Below are 15,774 nucleotides of genomic sequence, written 5' to 3' on the forward strand. Positions count from 1 at the left end.
TTACACAGACTCTGCAGAAATAATTATTTGACAATCAACAAATAAAAGAGCCCAATTCTGTAAGATGCTCATTGGCACTTCACAGGACCAGGTCCTAGATGCTATTTGATGATTAACAATTAATTTGTCTTTTCCCGACCTGCACTGAGCATGGTTAATTTACGTAGCGGTAAAAATGCTTGCACCTTGCCTACAGTAACACCCCAGAGGAAATGCAACAGTTTTTTGGGCCCCACACTACAAGAAGGATGTGGATAAATTGGAGAGAGTCCAGCGAAGGGCAACAAAAATGATTAGGGGTCTGGAACACATGACTTATGAGGAGAGGCTGAGGGAGCTGGGATTGTTTAGCCTGCAGAAGAGAAGAATGAGGGGGGATTTGATAGCTGCTTTCAACTACCTGGGGGGTTCCAAAGAAGATGGATCTAGACTGTTCTCAGTGGTAGCAGATGACAGAACGAGGAGTAATGGTCTCAAGTTGCAGTGGGGGAGGTTTAGATTGGATATTAGGAAAAACTTTTTCACTAAGAGGGTGGTGAAACACTGGAATGCGTTACCTAGGGAGGTGGTAGAATCTCCTTCCTTAGAGGTTTTTAAGGTCAGGCTTGACAAAGCCCTGGCTGGGATGATTTAACTGGGAATTGGTCCTGCTTCGAGCAGGGGGTTGGACTAGATGACCTTCTGGGGTCCCTTCCAACCCTTATATTCTATGATTCTATGACTGCCAGCATAGGAACAGTCTTTGGAGACTCTTTAGAGGAGAAATCGTTGCACCTGAGGACATTACACAGCGACTCAGACTCCTAGGAGGGGGAACTCAAGTGCAGATTAAAATTGAGGTTCAAGGCATTTTCTCCCTGTACAATACCTGGCAAATTTCCAGAGAATGATATTCTCTAGCCCAGGCCTGCACAACATGCGGCCCCAGGCGGCATGCGGCTCCCGTGGGCTCACTGTGCGGCCCGCGGGGGGTGCAGGCAAGCGGCGGGGGGGAAAGCCAATGGCTGGCCGGCCGGCCGGCGGGTGGTGAAGAGGCCAGTGACTGGGGGGCAGGTGAGCTGGCGGCGGGGGAGGGGGGCTGAGCAGGCGAGTCGGCGAGCTGGCGGGGCGGGGGGATGGCGAGCCGGGCGGGCAGTAGCGGCAATACCAGATTTACCATGGTGCCACTGGCGCCGGGCCCACAGGTCCAAAGGGGCCCAGGCTCGGCCCGGCCTTCTCCGTCCCCCTGCTCTCTCCTGTTGGGGCAGAAGCTTGATGCTGCCGGCAGCTGCGGCTCCTCCCCTGCCTCTTCCCCCGCGTGCTACGTTCCCTTCCCTCTCCCTCTCCCTGCCGCCGCTTGCCGGGGAGGGAGGGGGAAGAGCGGAGCCTCAGCACGCTCGCTGCTCCGGGGGGGAGAGGAGCTAGCGTGGCCTTGGGGAAAGGGCTGGAATCGGGGCATACCCCCTCCAGCCCCTGCCGTGAGCACCGCCACGCCCCCAGCCCCCTGCCCTGACCCCTGCACCCCCCCACATACCTCCCCTGCCCCGACTCCTGCACCCCCCCCCATCTCCATCCCACTCCTGAGCACCAAACAGGAGCTTCCCCAGGTCAGTGCTCCACCCCCAGCCGGCGGGGTGGTGAAGAGGCTAGTGGCTAGGGGGCAGGTGAGCTGGCAAGGGGGGAGGGGGGCCTGAGGAGGCGAGCAGCGAGTCGGTGGCTAGAGGGGGGCATCCATTTTCAGTATTTGAAATTTTTTTGTTACTGTGTTTTACTTAAAGTACTGTACAGGATCTTTTCAGGGGGAATAAGGCAAAATGCCACATTTATTAGTACTACATGTAATAATAAACACTATCATATGCATATGATATATATTACACTCATGTACACACACACACTCTCTCCATCTTGCTATTGTTACCAACGAGTTGCTCCCCTTAACTTCACTGGCCAGGTGAGTTTGATGGGGGAGGGGTGGAGCCGGGTGTTACTCTGATGTTGACAAGACGAAACCCAGGGTTCTCTGCAAGACACCTCACTTTTATAGTAGCTTCCCTCTTATGCAAATCTCCCAGATTCAAAATCTGGGACTGTGTCCGTTCGTCCTTTTTGCTGCTTTTCTCTGGGCTGGGGGTTGTCCCAATGCTGCAAAGAGGGTGTTCCCAAAGGAAGGTGCTTGCTTCTAACCCCCGAGGCCGTCAGTATGTCTGCTCTTCTCTAGTCAGCCCATTTGACAAGTTTGATTGTCCTTGGTCTGGCTCCCATCACCTCTCCAAGGGTTGCAGCTGTCTGGAGGTGCCTGCCTTCCATGCCTTCCTCATTCACACCTCATTCATTCAACAGGGCAATTGATTACAAAGTGGGGAGAAGATCTTATTCTACTTCTAGCAAAAAGACATTTTTCTTTTACCTTAATTATACTACCTTAGGGGCCTGCTATAACATATTACCAAGGTTCAATACAAAGTCATATAAAAGTTATACAAAAATGCATAATGCAGAGATTTATCTATAACTGCATTGATTGACTACTGTGTGCAGTAATATAGTGACCCCTGGGTCTTTGAATGAGACTTTATACTTGGGGAGGGGTGAGGGGGCAAGCGGCGAGTTGGGGGCAAGCGGGTGGGCGAGCGGTAGGTGGGCAAAGAGGCGAGCAGTGAGCCAACAGGGGTTCTAGGGGAGGGCATGCGGGTTTCTGGCAGGGGAGGGAGGAGGCAAAAGGAGGCGAGTGGGGGTGGGGACTGACAAGGGGGGACGCAGCAAGCCAGCAGGGCGGTATGGGGGGAAGAGGGGTGTGATGGTGGGGTCGACCGGGAAGGGGGGGTCCTATTTTACTGCTGTGATCTGGTCACCCTATGCACGCAGTTTCTTTCCCCCTCTATGGGCTTCCACACACCATCAGTGCCTTGTTAGTGTGCCATGCGCAGTGAGATATCTCTTCTCTTTGTGTGTGACTGAGTGTTTCCCTTATGTGTGAATTTATTCAATACAATCTTGAGCTTCATAATGGATACTCTGAGTGAAAAGAAAAATAGAATCAGAGCACAGAGTTTTCAACACCGAATGGACAAATAAATACTTATGTACTGTTTCCAAAGACAAAATACTGTGCCTTGTGTGTCGCGAAATGTTAGCCGTTCCAAAAGAATACAACCTTCGGCGGCACTTTGAAACTAAACATCCCAATCTTGCCAAATTGAACCCAAATGAAAAAATAATTAAAGCAGCCAGTTTAGCGAAAAACCTTAGTAGAGAACAGCAAATTTTCGAGAAAGCGAGCACTGAGAAAGATACAGTTACTAAAGTAAGCTTTCAAATTTCTAAGGAAATTGCTGCTGCTGGGAAATGCTTCACAGAAGGCGAATTTTTAAAAAAGTGTATGTTGATTGCTGTATCTGAGTTATGTCCAGAAAAGAGGGGAATATTTGAGAATGGCAGTCTATCACGCATGACTGTACAGAGAATAGCAGCTGACTTTTCTACCAATCTAAACGATCAGTTAAAGCAGAGAGTCAGTAAATTCTGCTTTTACTCCCTAGTTGTAGATGAAAGCACTGATTTAAAAGACACCGCCCAACTTCTTATTTTTTATTACAGGTATTGATAAAAACTTTGAAATTATTGAAGAACTTTCTGGCATGTGCTCCATGACAGGTCGCACAACCAGAAAAGAAATCTCCAGTGAAGTGATAAAGTACATGAATGATAAGTTGGGATTAGATTTCACAAACTTGGTGGCCATTTGTACTGATGGTGCTCCAGCTATGTGCAGAAAAAATGTTGGAGCAGTTACTCTTCTTGAAGAATTTATCGGGAGACAAATAACCAAACATCACTGCATTATATGTCAGCAGGTTTTGTTTAGCAAAGTCTTAAAATTTGAGCATGTAATATCAGTGGAGTTTCCATCGTTAACTACATCTGTTCTAGAGGACTAAAACATAGGACATTTCGAGCCTTTCTTGAAGGGGTAGACGCTGAGTGCAGCGACTTAATCTACCATACGGAAGTGAGGTGGCTGAGTCGAGGAAGAGTGCTCCAGTGTTTTGTTGCTTTGAAAGAGGAGGTAGCAAAATTCCTAGAAAATGGGCCAATAAAATTCCCAGAGCTTAAAAATGAGTCCTGGAATCAAGATCTTTTTCTTTTGTGATGTTACAGCACACCTGAATGATCTCAACATTCAACTTCAGGGAAAAAATCATCTTATATTTCAAATGTGTGCAGCAGTGAAAGCTTTCAAAATGAAATTGAAACTTTTCAGAAGTCAGCTGTCAAAAGGCGAAATATGTCACTTTCCCACTTGTGTACAGCGTATTGCTCAGCACAAACACGCCGAGTTAGAAGAAAAATAAAGAAAGCACATTAATCTTTTGATTGAAGAATTTGACAGAAGGCTTACTTTGTCTAAAGAAGACGACGTCCAGTTGAAGCTGATTGAAGATCCCTTTTCTGTGGATCCAGAGGAAGTGCCACTAGATTTGCAGTTGGAGGTTATTGAACTTCAGTGTTTGGCAGTTTACTGAAATAAGCACAGAGAAAGCAGCCTGCAGGACTTCTACAAAAGTCTGGACAATGAAAAATACAAGAATCTTATTGAAGTTGCACTGAAAACGTTCAGCATTTTTGGAAGCACCTACATATGTGAACAAACATTTTCCATCATGAACATGAATAAAAACAAGCAACATACTTCTCTGACTGACAACCTTTTGGAAGACATTATGAAAATATCCACTTCAAATATGACCCCCGAATATGACAAGTTTGTTGCCGAAAAGAGATGTACTATCTCTCGTTAAATGTGCAAGGTAATTATGAAAAGTACAAATGTTTTCTTTCAACGGAACAGATGTTTTTCATTTTTCCACGATCCATAAAAAAATTAAAATTAAAGAAGTTTGCTTTAACTGAAAAATTCTTAATAAAGTATTACTCCTCCCCCCCCCCCTTCCTTTTCGGCCCACAGCTGTTTCAGCGGGGCAGCACTGGGGAAGGAGGGTTTGTTTTCATGGGGTGGGAGGCGCTGGGGGGGGGTTGTTTCCACGGGGCCAGGCGACGCTGGGGGGGGGGTGGTTCGGCCCTCAGCTGTTTTCTCTAGAGTAATATGGCCCTTGCTGCTTTATGAGTTGTGCAGGCCTGCTCTAGCTGCTTGGAGTAAGACTAACAGCTTCTTAAAGGAGAACATGAAAGAGCGGCATTCAACAACTTAAAATAAAAATTAGAGGAAATATAGGGTATAAATCCAGGCACAGTGATGTCAACCCAACGCATAAAGCTAAATTGGAATATACCTTTTCTTTTATAGGTTTGCAATATTTTCAAACAAACTTAATTGTGACTTTAGATTTCCAGCACCATATTTTATCTAGAGTTTAAAAACAGAAAATAGATTAAAGTCTTTAATATCAGCCCTAAATAGGATTTTAAAAGTTATTCCCTTTTGGGCAATAAATTTGCAGCAGTCTAGATATATATGCAGGATCTTTCAAAAACTGTCTGTGTGACGTAAAGTTCCAATCTGTGATATGGATTGTTTTTTTTTGGTTGGGGTTTTTTTTCCTCTCCCCCCCCCCTCAAAAAAGCTGACACTCAAGCTGCACAACATCTTGTCTTCCAGGATTTCTTGCTTAAAGATATCATTTTTATCATAATTATCTGGCACAGATGAGTGAAGGAAGTTTAAAAAAATCCTTTTTTGTTTTCCATTATCCTAGATTCTTATGTTTGTGATTAGTTTAACTTTCATTTTTTGTCCTCTGCTTTCAGAATTAACTCAGTTTTGGATGAAGATATACATCTTATTAGCTCTAACCCTTTGGGGAATGCCTACAACAGCTGCAGCTGCCATTTCATTTCCCCTTAATACCCTTGTGTCCTAGAATCCAAATCAAACAAATGCGGATATCTCGTCCATCACACACGATGCATAATATTATTTTATATGTACTATACAGCCACGTATAATTCTCTGGAGAAGGCATTATTAGTAACTTTCAAAGAAACCATTAGAACAACAGTTTGTGCCTCAGTAATCCATGCTAGAGATAATGAAACTCCACACCAAACACTGATAAGTGATCTAAGATCTCATAAGCCTTCTTAACCCCGAACAGTGGAATATTAAAATGCTGCACAAACTGACAGTTGACATGTAGAGCCATCAGAAAAATGTATGTAAATCCTGCAGCTAATGACTCTGCATTAATTGAAGAGGTTTATATTTAATAACTTGCAATGATTCAGTGTCTCATTATTCAGAGAACAAAAACATCCAACATTTCTGTTGAGAAGAAGCAGCTACAATATATTTAATCTCAGCTCTCTCCTGCCATGCACTGAACTCAAACCTAGGCAATGGACTTACCAACCTAATAATAGAAACCTCGGATATTGTTTATACTGTCCTTGTCTGGACAAGTCAGATTATATTTTTATAGTTTAGTTAGAGAAAAGAGACTAACATCTCATCTGTATTTAATTTTCCCATCAGTGGCTGAAGGGTTGAAGATAAAATATTACAGAATAAAATCAAGCTGTTTTCTTGTCCTTGTCTGGTCTAGCTGGGAAAGAAAACTAGAAATTTCAGATTCTCTGGCTGATGCTTTTTCCTTTGTTTGCTGCTTTTCTCCCCCATAACAGTGTGTCTCAGTGAAAGAGGGGACTATCCCCAGCATGCTGGCTGAGGGAACTTAGTCAGCCAACCCCCATTAATATGTTGATATGTGGGCAGAGTGGTAGGGCTCAAAGGCCACCATCCAGTTTTTGGCAAGTGCACATGCTTTGAGCACACAGATCAGTGTATGGTAAGGGAGGTTAAGTGAACAGCTGTGCTTTCCTTAGATACCTTAATACCATCTGTGCTTCCACTGCTTATTTGGCTGACTGTTTCAGATTCTATTTGGATAGAGAAGGACCCAAACCAAATCCCCAGATCGCAATAAACCCCAACTTTGGAGGGCATTCAAAATTCCTGTCAGGACCCACATTTTCAAAGGCCTCATATATAATCCAAAATCAGAGCTCCCTAAAACTGAATCTGGACTTTATGATTTGGACCCATACATAAGGAGGGGGAATTATGTGCGTTTACCCACCTAACATGCTGTTGTCAAACTTAATTCATTAAGCTATGCAACTGCAAAGTAGTATTATTTCCTTGGCAGATCTGGCCCAGTTCTACGGCTTTGTTATTATACATGTTAATTAAAAACACTGAGGAAGTGCCAAGGTTCAAATGGTACAGAGAGGGAAAGAAAATGGGCTCAATTCTTCACTACACCTGAGCTTTGCTCCTGATTTACACCAGTGTGAAATCAGATTCAGGCCCAACAACTGAAAATACAATAAAAGCAAGCCACCGAGATGGTGAAATTGCTGATACAGCTGAAATGGTTACAGAATGATATGTTCTGTAAGAAAAAGAGGCACATTTAAACTTCACTTTCAAATACATTGGTGTCAAAGCCTCTAAGTATAGATTACTGTGAATCAAAAAGAATCACTCATGAATCAAGAACTGCCAGATACATACCCATATGATGGTTACGCTTGGGCAGTAGTTTGAGGATTTCAATTTCTATGGGCTTTTGGTCTGGACAGGTGTGAATTGTATTGCTCATGAAAGGAAAATAATGTTTCCTGTTAATGCAGGGCCAGACTGTGACCTTTCCTGTATGCCTACACAGGGAAGTAAGGAGCCATAGGTGCCTCATGTGCCCCTGTGCTGGCTACATTCATCATAGGTAGTGGCTTCCCCAAGTGGGCAACAGTCAGAACCTTGACTCTGTCCTACCAACGTGCTGGGTTGTGCTCACTGCACCAGGTACAGACTAGGTACAGGGTAGGTTTCCCTCCAGGCAGGGAGAAACCAGAAGCCAGAATGTGACTCCCAGTTGCAGTCTGCTTCCTGGGCTGCTCCTGGGGCAGCGCTGTTCCGTGTGTCATGATCATGGCAAAGCCCCAACTGAGCCCCCAGCAAACAAGACAACACATGCAGCAGCAATCTGAGCTTCCTCACGCTGCCCAAGTGCTAATCTGGATGGGTTATCTTTAGGAATGAGAGGTGGCTGAATCTTTATGCCCATTCAGTCCTGGGTCTCTCCTCTGAGACTGCCAACAGAAGAACCAATTAGTGCCAATTGTGGAAGCAGTATTTGTGATAAGGACCCCTGTCCACTGGGGACTGGACCACCAAACAGCCATCAGATGATAATGATTTTCGGTCACTACTAACCCAGGCTAGAGTTAAAGCAGCAAATCTAGAGGAGAAAGGCATGCGTGGTCTTTTTTTCAGTAAAGTTTTATCCCCTTTGGCTCTGTAGTGCAGGGGTGCCCAACCTACAGCCCGCAGATGCACTACACAGCCCACCAGAGAATTTCATAAGGCCTGTGGCTTGCTTCACCACAGTGTACTAACAGCCGGTTCATTAGCATTTTGTCATTATGCTTACCTTTATTTTATACAAGTGCATAAATAGACACTACTGTACATAGAAACAAGCTAACTAACTACATACGAAACAAGCTGAACTTAAAATATAAAATCAGTACAGGTGACTTTAAATCTTATTAAAATATGTAGAATCTGTTTGGCCCACACAAGGCTGTGCTTAGGTTTATGTGGCCCTCCTGTGTAAAAAAGCTGGGCACCACTGCTGTAGTGTAAGGGAATTCAGTAGTATCCTTTTAAATAATTTGGGAGCACTCTACTGTCCCTGTCTTCTGCTGCTGCAGTCACCAGAACCCTGCTAGAGCAGCAGCGTACACATATAGCTAGGCCTGTATCCTTGTATGAAGGTAGCTGTCCCAGGAAATCTATAAGGATACTCAGTGCACACTGCCAGCTATCCAGCTCAGGATCACCCCATATGACCAGTTTTTGTGGCAATCCTACTAGCTGGGCATCTATAGAGCTCCTGGGGGAAGTTAAAGCTTTCACTAAATCAGTGACACCCTAAGAGAAGGTGACAGTATAAACACTGCCTGTCCCTCCTGGACTGTGAATCTCCACCTAGGTGCAGTGCCCCTTCCTACAACAATGGTAGTGAATCTAGTCCAGGGATCGGCAACCTTTGGCATGCGGTCCGTCAGGGAAATCTGCTGGTGGGCCAGGACGGTTTGTTTACCTGCAGTGTCCGCAGGTTCAGCCAATCGCAGCTCCCATTGGCTGCGGTTTGCTGTTCCAGGTCAATGGGGGCTGCAGGAAGCGGCAGCCAGCACAACCCTTGGCCCATGCTGCTTCCCACAGCCCCCTTTGGCCTGGAACAGCAAACTGCGGCCAGTGAGAGCTGCGATCGGCTGAACCTATGGGTGCTGCAGGTAACAAACTGTCCCAGTCTGCCAAGGGGCTTACCCTGATGGGCCGCGTGCCAAAGGTTGCCGATCCCTGATCTAGTCCGTGTACTCTATGCCTGACTTGGATGCAAGTAACTATAAATGCCTGAAAATAATATGGTAATGTTTACATTGCCTTGGATTGAAGGCACAATGAACATTTATGAACATTAATGAATTAAGCTTCATAACACCTCTGTGAGTCAGAGAAGTCTTGTTAGTCCCAAATTCCAGATAAAGACACTTTGGCAGGAAAAAAAAAATTGTGGTTGTTCCAAGGCCACATAACTAGCCTGTGAAAAACCAGGAAGAAGACCCAGATTTCCTCATTTCCAGTCTTGGGCATTTCAGAATTGCGCTAAAATTGTATTCCTTAATTCTAACCATCTTTGTCCAAGTGCTAGTGCTTTTTCCTTGTCTCAGATTTTAATAGCGCACACAATGGTGATTGTAGACAGGGATTAGAAGGTCAATAATTCGAATAATATCAAGTCCACTTAAAACAGCAAAGTGAGCACTCAGAGCTCCTTTCAATCATCTAGCAGCATGTGAAATCAGGTAAACTGGCAATGACCTCCAGTGTCACTAACAGTTACTAACCCAGGGCCCTGACAAGGCTCACCAAATCGGAACACATTAAAATATAAAAGGTAGCTGCTGAGATTTCATTTGTGATAGACTGTGCAGACTTTTGATCAAGATCAGAGGTGGCTTCTCACCTCACCCTGAAATTCTACTCAATATATTGTAAGAATGGAAATAAAATAGGATACATACAGGTACTATTTATTGTCAGTGTTGGTGGTTTGAGGATGTGTTGTAATAACCTCAAAATATTCTGAAGCATTTAGCGCTTGTTCTAGTGATGATTGTTGTGATAAATACACCTGTCTGACAGGGACTGGACTGAGTCCACCAAATTTGCACAGGTCACTGAACAAGCCAACAGATGACAATGAGTTTTACTCACCTAAACTGGAACTAAAGCAGTAATTTAGAGATGAAAAGATAATGATTCAGAGACGTACTCATGAGATGGTGTCAAACTAATGTACTCATGGCATGAAGTAGTGTATGTAAGAGTGTATGTAAGAAGCTAAGGGGATTCCGTTTTCTAGTCCCATCTCTGGGTCTGTGTCCCTGTTGCTCCCTATCAATGAAACAGCCTCATAATCCCCAGGGCAACAGGTCTCTAAATTTTCCTCATTCACATCCTAACTACAGACTACTTCTTCCATTGAATCCGCAAGCAAACACTTACAAACCTCAGTCAATTGACTTCTCCAAACAGAAATGGAAGAAAGAACATGTTACAGATACATAAAATGTAACATTCCAGATTAATATTCCTCTGGGTCTCCCAGTGGGTCTAATTTATCGTTGTCTCTTTTAAATCATAAACTATTAAAGGCAGAGGCTTGTCTTTATTTGTGACTTGTACATTGTTGCGAACATCACTGGTGCTTAACAAACAATAAGTAATCTTTGGAATATTAATAAGTAATAAATCTAGTCACAGATAAGGCCAAAAACTGACAAAGGGGAATTCTGTATGGGGAATAAATGAGAATATGCCACAAATCTGCATTATGGGTAAAAGATCTACAATATTGACTAGAGAGGACAATTTTACTCTTAGCTGTATTTGCCAGCCTATGGTATGTGATGTTTTTATTATTTACCCAATGAATTATCTACTAATGAAGGAGCTGTATTTTTCCTTAGCAATATCTTTTTAGCCAAGGGTCTACTAAGACATTGTAATGGTACATCCATCTCAGGAATATAATCTTCTGCCTTACTTGAAATGAGCTTATTGCATTATTAGTATTATTATTTATTTGTTCTGATAGTATCTATAACATGCAAGGTGTTTTCCAAATGGAACAGAAGTCACAAGAGTTCACATGATAGATATGCAAAGTAAGTTAGGGAAACCAATAATTAAATACAGGAAATGGATGTGCAGTGCTTTCTGTAAAATATGCTCACATCCCAAGCAAGGAACTATTCTTTACATAAGAAATGACATATGGCACTTGCAAACAACTCTGTTTCATCCTGAATGGAAAAATGCCTGATGCAATGCAAGTTACTGCATCATGCCCTGAAAAGCCTTTTCTGCTTAACAGAAACATGTTCACACTGGTTCCTGAGCTACATGGCAGGCCATAGGTGGCATATATAAAGGGAAAATCAAGTTTTAGGTTTAGCAGAGAAGAATAAAACATCACATGCCAACTGTGTAAGAGACCAATTACATTTTGCATGTAAAATACTTTGTAATTATATATAAGGCTGTGATTCTTTTGTGGAAGTCAGGGATTCCATGACTTTCCATGACCTCCGTGACTTCCACAGCGGCTGGTGTGGCTGACTTCAGAGCCATCCAAGCAGCTGCTGGAGCGATCTGGAGCCAGCTAATCCGGCGGTCCCAGGGGCCATCCACACCAGCCGTTGCTTGGAAGGCCCGGGGCCAGCTGGCTCTGGGAACTGCCGGAACAGCGGCTGGCTCCAGGAAGCACCCGAGCAGCAGTGGTCCCGGGGCGACTGAAGCAGCGGTCCCGAGGCTGCTGGAGCAGCAGCCTGGGACATCCACAGGCCATCTGTAGAGTGGTCCTAGGGGGCAGCGGCCAGGGGGCAGTCAACCCCCAGCACTGGAACAGCGCCTCCCCAGCAGGGGCCCCCCTGAGCAGCAGCACCCCAGAAGTAGAGTTTTAGTCAGGGGTATTTATAGTAAAAGTCATGGACAGGTTATGGGCTGTGAATTGTTATTTATTGCCCGTGACCGGTCCATGACTTTTACCAATTAAATCTTAGCCTTACTTATATATAGTGTCTTATAAACATTAATGGTTTTAACCTCATATTACCTCTCTGAATAAGTATTATTCAAATGCCCAGTTTACAGATGGGGAAATGGAGGCAAGAGATTAAATAACTCACTGTGTCACCAAGGAACTTTATGGCAGAGCTGGGACTAGAACCCAAATCTCTGGCCTGAGCTTTAACCACAAGACCATCCTTCCTCCCAGAAAGTCTCTCATAAGTAAAAGGCAGAATGCTCCCAGCATATCTATTTCATTTATTTAAATAAAAGCCATTGCAGCAAAGGAGAAAACACACCTTCTTCCTACCACTTGTTGCTTTTTATTTCAATTCCAACAATAATAGATTAAGAGCTAGTTATATGGCTATAGCCATCTGCCTGCTTTGTGTTCAGATCCGAAGATGCCTGTCTATCCCTGGAGTTAATTATAGGCCCTGCACAACTGAATTCAGTTTTATTCTGAATGCTCTAATTTATAATGTGTTGACGGTATTTCCTTATTTAAAACATTCTGCTAGATTTCCTTCTGTGATTTCTAAGGACATTATAGCAGAACAGCAGCAGGGTTCATACTTAGACCAAGAGCTTCAGCCCCCTCATGTTTGCTGAAAAATCTTAGCACCACGTCCTTCCAACATCACCGTTTTCATAGCTATAGTTACTGTATTCAGGTCTTTCTACCATGTGCCACGTTGTAGAAATAGCTCGTCTGAAATGCGCAGGCCTCCTACTCTGAACATTTTTTGGCTGTCCTTGCAGAAATAAAGCTGTAAGTAAGGTCTAGGCTGCTAGGCCACATGGCTGACATTATCACTACATGAAACTAGCTAGAAAACACATCCCAGGCAGTGTTCCCTCTAAGCTGCGCAGCTGTGCAGAGTCAATCAAGTGCCGTGCACTTGATTAGTAGAGCCGCGCACATCTGGCAGCGTCGTGTGTGCTGGTGCCCCTCCTCACCACTGCTCTGCTGCTCCTATTCTCTGCCTTGGAGCCCCTGGCCAGCTGTTCCTGGGACCCTCCTGCTTGCCATGCAAAGTGTGGGGGGAGGAGGGGTGCTGATGTCAGGGTGTCCCCCTTTCCCCATATATCCCCCACCCACGTACCCCATCTCTGCAGAGCAGGGGGGTGCAGGGACAGGGCTCAGAAGTTAGATGCAGTTGCTGCGGTCTGAACAAACCTTCAGACTGATGAGCGAGTGCCTCTCTGCTTAAAAAGACAGCACACCATCTCTCATACACTTTCCCAGCAGGTAGCACATACACACTGTCTCTCTTTCTCACACACGCACTCCCTCCATCTCTTTCACACTCACCTCTAAACACATACTTGTGTTAGTACACATACTTCTTGGTACTTCCGGCAATGCACATATATTCTCTGTAATTTCATTCTTTCGAAGTAATGTTATTTTAGCATTTTGACTGGTTATGCATTTCATAATTTTATTTCTCTTACGCTTAAATTTAATTCTTTGAGTAGTGAGTACTAAAATGTCTAACCTGTCCTGGCTATAGTAACTTTTAAACATATATATATTATAGCTAGGTGTTTTTGTTTCTACTGGTGGTGCACATCTGCACGTCACCTCGATATTGGTGCACATAAAATTCATTCCGCACATGGATGGAAAAAATTAGGAGGGAACATTGAGGGGAGTTCTCTTCTAAATGGACTGGGCTTGCTTCCACTGAATTTTTTCATCTCTGCAGCTCAAATTGTGCAGTGTAAAAAACATGCCTGGTGAAATGGAAGGAGGGTTCAGACAGGTGTCTGCAGCTTGATTATCTGGTATAATGGCAAAAAGAAAGTTGGACTTGCATTCAGACTCTCTCAGGTAAGTGATATGAGCCACATCTTTCCATTAGTCTTATTATAATTTTCACTACTATACTTTGGAATCTCTGGGTTCTGTAAAAGTCCATCAGACTGTTCTGAGCATCAATGATTGTGATTCGTCAATTATCTGGATTTCAAAGCTGGTTTAATATCTCTGCACTGAATAAACAAAATAAACTGTATGAAAGGTGTAGGAGAATAAGGGCCCAGTCTTATTCCTATTGAAGTCCATTGGACTGGATCAGCCACTTATATTTCTTATGAAAGTGCATTGTGAAGATATGTACATTTTCAGAAGGTCTCAGCCTCTTAGTTATGCAACACCATAGTTTTATAAGACAGCAGTACTTAGCATTTACATCTTCAATGCACTGTGCAAATATTACCTCAATAGCCCTCACAGATTTCGTGTTAGGTGGGTAGTATCATTATGCAGATAGAGAAACTGAGGTAAAGAGATGTCAGCTGTCTCATTTTTAAATTAAGCTGCTGAACAAATGTAGCTTATTTGCTTCATGATTAAGATGTTTTTATTCCTTGTTTAAATATTACCTTATTTTGTTTCTCTTTCAAAGCTTCCAGAAATATTGCAAGGTTTTTCCATTTAGAACCTGAGGTGAAGTATCTCATAAAAGCATTTTTAATACCTTCAAGACCACTTCTAAGGTGTCCATGAGCAGCAGAACTAAAGATATTAAATACTACTTTGCATATAATTAGCAACTTTCATCCATACAGCTCAAAGCACTTCACCAAGATGCATAAGTGCCATTATCCTCTTTTTACAGGTAGAAAGAGAGGTGAAGTAACTTGCTGAGCAAGAGGCAAATGAAGCCCAGGTTTCCTGACTTCCAGCTCCCTGTTTAATCCACTAGGTATGAGCTGCCAGGTTTGAGTCCAGATCTGGCTCTCACAAGTTTGGGCATATTTAGAAGACTTTGAAGTTTAAAGTCTTTGTTGTTTTAGATTTAAATAGGCAACTAGTATCTAAAAAGCCACCTTTTACGTTGGTACCATTAATACTGCTCTCTGTTAAGCCTAAGTACATTTGAGGATTTCTAACACAAGTATCTCAACACAACACATCCACAGGAGTGTTTTTTTTAAATACAATTCTTTGAATACAAGAGATTGTGTTGTGAAGCTTTTAACTTATGATCTACCTGTTTGTCTGGTCCAGATTTAATGATCTCTGCAGTGAGACATCCTGGCACATGCTTAATCTGCCCTTGTAGATACTGTACTGTAGGTTAACACAAACACACACAAGTCCCAGAAGATTGTAGCCAGTGAATTCAGTTGATCATCCATTTATCATTGTGTAATGTGGTATTATGGTCAATTCATATACTATTTCATACATAATCAATGTATGCTAAATAGATGTAAGTTGTAGGATTACAGAAGTATAAGACTGACCAGTATTTAGAATGATGAATGTGTATTAGTAAAACATGGCTGGAATGCAAGGCCTACAGACTGAGACCTGTAAGATTTTAGCTTAGCCAGACTTAGGGTGACCAGATAGCAAGTGTGAAAAATTGGGATGGGGGTGGGGGGGTAATAGGCATCTATATAAGAAAAAGCCCCAAAAAATCAGGACTGTCCCTATAAAATCAAGACACCTGGTCACCCTAGCCAGACTAGGCCATAGACTTAAGAATGCTTGACATGAGTGGATGACTGAGGAATAACGCTATGCCAGTCAGGTCACAAGATTACTGTAAAAAATGTGCCAATAGGTCAGGGGTGGGCAAACTTTTTGGACCGAGGGCCACATCAGGGTTGCGAAA

At 43.4% G+C, this 15,774-nt stretch overlaps 1 long non-coding RNA gene across 1 annotated transcript in view; it reads left to right on the forward strand.

Annotated features, from left to right (window-relative positions):
• The first annotated feature begins 918 nt into the window (after positions 1-918).
• The window catches only part of LOC125638407 (uncharacterized), a 35,655-nt gene continuing 20,799 nt past the window's right edge, over positions 919-15,774 (forward strand). The window contains exons 1-3 of the long non-coding RNA XR_007357213.2: positions 919-1,053; positions 3,580-4,790; positions 13,855-13,979. This is a non-coding gene — a long non-coding RNA (uncharacterized LOC125638407). The remainder of the gene's footprint in view (positions 1,054-3,579; positions 4,791-13,854; positions 13,980-15,774) is intronic.

The sequence above is a fragment of the Caretta caretta genome, chromosome 6, assembly GCF_965140235.1.
Source record: "Caretta caretta isolate rCarCar2 chromosome 6, rCarCar1.hap1, whole genome shotgun sequence".
NCBI classification, from domain to species: Eukaryota; Metazoa; Chordata; order Testudines; family Cheloniidae; genus Caretta; species Caretta caretta.